The sequence below is a fragment of the Lathamus discolor genome, chromosome W (genome assembly GCF_037157495.1).
Source record: "Lathamus discolor isolate bLatDis1 chromosome W, bLatDis1.hap1, whole genome shotgun sequence".
NCBI lineage: Eukaryota > Metazoa > Chordata > Aves > Psittaciformes > Psittacidae > Lathamus > Lathamus discolor.
This window is the reverse complement of record NC_088908.1, coordinates 22,997,841-23,002,704: the sequence shown is the minus strand read 5'-3', so window position 1 is coordinate 23,002,704 and position 4,864 is coordinate 22,997,841. Positions and strand designations below refer to the sequence as shown.

The 4,864-nt window shown below is 41.8% G+C and overlaps 1 long non-coding RNA gene across 1 annotated transcript; it reads left to right on the top strand.

Moving 5' to 3' along the window:
- Nucleotides 1–874: 874 nt before the first annotated feature.
- On the top strand, nucleotides 875–4,131 carry LOC136004269 (uncharacterized). The gene is made up of 2 exons (XR_010608350.1): nucleotides 875–1,287; nucleotides 1,544–4,131. It is a non-coding gene; the product is annotated as an uncharacterized LOC136004269 (long non-coding RNA).
- Nucleotides 4,132–4,864: the final 733 nt, after the last annotated feature.

Here is a 4,864-nt window from a genome sequence, read left to right as displayed (position 1 = left end):
GCCAGTATGTTGGAATGCTGGATAATATGGGAAAACTACATGTAGCATATGTAAATCAAGTATTCTCAGCTGTAACATATAGCAGTGATCATCCTATTTCAAAAATAATATTGTATAATTAGAGGTGATTCAAAGCAAACCATCAGGAATAAGGAATATGGTAAAGCTCTCGTGTGACCAGACTGAAAGACTTTAAAAAAAAAAAAACAAAAAACCTTAACTAGGCAATAAATAAGAGGAGACATAACAACAGTGTATAAGATAATGAATAACTGAATAACCCAGCTGCTTCTGGGTTGTCGCATAACACAAGTACCTGGGCATCTTCCATGAAATTAAAAGGTGATGCATTCAAAACCAATAAGGGGAATTTCTTTCCACAAATGCAAGTTAAACTTGGGAACTCCCTGACACTGACCATGCCGAGCAGAGGAATTGAAGACAGATGCAAAACTGGAGTAGACATTTATGCCAATATAAAAAATGTCCATAATTATAGTAGTTAATGGTAACAATAAAAACCACCTCATACAAGTTGTGGTTTAAGTTACTTTCTAATTAAAGGGAATCAAGAGGAAAAATAGTACATAGGCAAATGGTTGCACCAGTCTAACTTGACATTTCTTGTTCCCTTTTCTGAAGCATGTGGAGAGCTTTGCAAAGGACTGGCTGCGTGGCAGAGGCCATGCAGATGGTGATACGCTGCAGCTGGTGCAAATCTCAGATGGAAAAGGACAAGGGAGCAAGATGAGCATGCCCTGGAGATAAACCGCAGCAGAAGCAGAACAATAATTAAGTTTGTGGCCTTCAAGTTGCTTAATGTTTATCTTACTGACCAGACTCCTTGTCCCTGATTCTATTTTGTGCCCTGTTTTGCTGAATTCCTTTACTGTATCTTTAACCAATAATCTTGTAACATGTAAAAGCTATAAACCAATGATCTTGTAACATGCAAAAGCTATAAGCCAATAATATCTCTGTAATCAAACTATAAACATGCAAGCAAGGTATATAAGCATCCAGCTGCTTAGCAATAAACGAGACTTCTAAAGCAAGTTATGCTCGTGTCTCCCAGCTCTTTGCGACATTAGGCGCCCGAACAGGGACACAGGGACTTTGTACAGAACAAGGAGCTGAAGTGGACAGACCTTGTCGCAGCAGGGGTGGCCTAAAAAAGACAAGAAGATTTGTCTCGAGGCTCCTGGTGTCACAACGGTGAATCAGGCTGTTACGTGCCGCCGAAACCTTGGAAAAGCTGCAACAGCGCTGACGATACGGTATGGAAAGGCAAGTGGTATATAAACTGTTTGAGGACTTTTTGAAAGTTAAAGGGGCGGATTTAGATTATAAAAAGGAATTATTTAGTTTACTAGATTATGCTAAGTCATTGGGTTGTTTTATTAATCCGCATACTGTACATACTTTAACAGAATGGCAAATATTCAGGGATATTTTGTGGGATAGAACGATTAATGATGATAAAGTTGCAAAGAAATATGGTAAACCTTGGCAAGCTATATATAATACCCTGTTAAATCAAAAGGCTGGGAAGACAGCAGGGATCAGGAAAGCTCCGAAGAATGCAGCCTTCGGAAGGCAAAGAACGCTTCGCTTCTGGCAGCGTCGGTTCCGAAAGCCTGAGCAAGATTTTACTTGGCTCGCCGCCAGGAGGACAGTTATTAATTGCCTACATAAGTATGCAGTACTTCAACTCTTCCGACATATCCTCTCTGTGAGAGGGATAGCGTATGATGAAGCTATGCTAAAAAGATTGTTGCTCTGGATTAAGGAGAAGGACTTAATCCAAGGGGTTGGAGAAGCCTTTGAGCTTGGGACTTGGGAAAAAAATCGCTAAGGAAGAAGTCTCTGTTTTATGGATGTTTTCAGTCCTTAAAATGAAGGGGGCAACCTTTAAAGAGACAGACTTAAATTTAATTTTGAAATAGTCGAAGACGCATTGTCCAGAGACTGATGAGCCTACCGTATCTGAGGTCTCTTTGTGGAGTGGTGCACGAGTTGAGTTGTGGGACGTAGCCACGGAGGGCAGTGACACTGTGAAACATTTGTTGGTCATTTGGAGAACTATTTTAGAGATGTTAAAGTCAAAAAGTGAGATCATGGAACCCAGTGTCCCATCCCCCCCACCCCTGGCCACCCCTGAGCCTCTGCCAGTTGCCGCCGCGGCTGCAAAGACTGAAGACAGAGATGAAGACACTCTTTTTGACCTGGACCCTATTGACCCCAAGAAGGAGCTTGTGCGTGCTCATCAGGCTGCTGTTGCTGCTTCTGAAGTTCTGACGCCTGTTAATTCTGATGCTGACCTGGATGATCCTTTTGACATGGAGCCGGAAAAGAAACCTGATTTATATCCCCCAGATCCTCATGATAAATGGGCAGCTGTAAAGGAAGAAGCGAGATGGGTGTGGGATGCAGATGTATTGTGTGCTTTCCCTGTGATGTATGTGCTGGATCAAGACCCTCAGTGGGAAGATCTCTTGTATGCCCTTATCAGGGGTATTGGGTGGACTGTGGCAGACCGTGGACTTAGGGTCCCACATACAACTCATTTGATACAGTCTCTCTGTGATACTCATGTACTAGAAGTTGGCAAATATATCTATGATTCTATTGACACTTGGAAACCTTTATAGATATTGCTGGCAACTTCTTCTGGCGTAGGCTGGCCACCTGTGTCAGAATGAGTGTGCATTTTGGTCAGTATAAAAGCCCAAGCCTCATGCATTGTGAGGGAGGTAGAACCTCTGCTGGGACGCTCACTAGGGCTGAGCCTGCCACCTCACAGTGCGATGATGCTTCTTGGAGCTGGTTTCCTGATAGTCTTCACAGAGTCCTTGTGCCACGTTCTGTACGTGGGACTTTGTAGTGGGAGTAATGATTGTCTGGATTTTGTGTTTCACATATTGTTCCAAAAGATGTGTGAAGTGTGCTTGTGGGATCCCATATGCATACGTATGTGTGTGTGTGAGATGAGGGCAGATGGTGTTCTATGTATTTTTTTTGTTATCGTGTTCATGTAAAAGTTTTTAACAAGTAGCAGTTTAACATTTCCAGCAAGAAAGGGTTAATGCAAAAGTGTGGTTGCTGACAGGTATTTATGGTTGCTGCTGAAGCAGGCAGGCAGCTGTAGCTGCTGCCGAGCAGGCTGCTGTTTGTAGCCGTACAAAACAGGGTGAACAACTTTAGAAAAAAGGTAAAGTTGCAGAGCACGGGTAGACAAATGCGAATTCAGATGATAGATTGGAAATCTATTCAGAGAGAAGCTCTGTCAAACAATTATTTTAATTGTTCACAGGCCTTGCAGGAAAAGATTCTCGCTTTTCCTGTTAAGTACCAGATTAATGCTCAAGGTCAGGCAATAAATGCTGAAATATCTCCCTTAAATTGGAAATTGCTATCTCATTTAAGGCAAACTGTTTTTTCTACAGACATTCAGTCTAAACCCACTAAGCAAATGTTGTCATATATTTGGAGAACAGATTTGCTGTTATATTAAAAGTATTGTGCAAAATAACTTTTATGTAACCCGCTTATAGCACTTCGAAAATATTTAGCTGATTTTAGAAGTACAGATTTTGAATTACTCAAGTTATTTGAAAATCGAGGTTCGCTTCATACAGCTGCATATACGTTTGCTTTACAAGCTGCTTCGCCATTATAGGTCTCATAATTATAGAGGGTTTGTTGCTTTGTTATGCTTTGCAATGTTGTTCTGCTTGTTTACAACGACTCCTGACTCAGTCCTTATTCCTTCACAAATAAAAACGGGGGAATTGTGGGGGATTGGCTTGTCGAAAAAGGTCACATTCCCATCAACGAGCTGAAACAAGACATCTGTGTAGAACATGGTGCAGACTTCTCAAGCCAGATAATGAGGAACTGAAGGACACCGGCAAACAGCAACATACTATGACCAATCACAGCCAAGGACACTAAGCGATAAGTGCATGAGAAAGAGGATGGTGGGGGGGTGCACGGTGTAGCTGCAAAAATGTAGAGCTTACGCAATGCCTTATTTGTGCCAGAACAAATCAAGTGCCTAGTATTTGCATATTTACTGTTATATTAACCGAAGGTAGAAGCCCAATAAACAAAGCTTGCTGTTAACTCATATTGAGTCGTCCAAGTCTTCCTTTCATGACAGGCAGTGGCGTATTTTTCAAAACAGCTGGATGAAGCAAGCAAAGGGTGGCCCAGATGCCTAAGAGCTGTGGCAGCAGTTGTCATGAATATTGAAGAGGCTCACAAATTCACCCTGGGACAAAAGATTACTGTGCTAGTGTCCCATGTGGTATCAGCAGTCCTGGAGCAGAAAGGAGCCCACTGGTTATCTCCTTCATGTTTTCTAAAAAAACCAGGCCACCCTTGTGGAACAGGATGATATAGAAATTGCGGTCACTAGTGTTGTGAATCCAGCATTCCTTTTGCAGGAACAATCAACAGAACCACTAACACACAACTGCTTGGCCACCATAGAGTCTATATATTCAAGCCAACCAGACTTGAGAGAAAAACCTCTGGAAGATGCTGATTCTTGGTTTACTGATGGTAGTAGCTTCATGAAAAATAGCAAACAAAAGGCAGAATGTGCCATTACCACCACTTCAATTGGCCAGTTTTTAAGACAAACGAGCAGCTGAACAATCTCAAATCATGTCCTTAATCCCTGATGGCAAACTAACAATTGAAAAATCTAAACCAAGGTATTCAAAAGAGGATAGGAAATTGATTGAGGATCTAAAAGGACTGGAAAAGAAGGTTGGGTTCAGATACCTGATGGGCAAATTGTAATCCCCTATAACCAACTCTGGAAGTTAGTTCAGGAAGAGTGTAGTAAGATTCATTG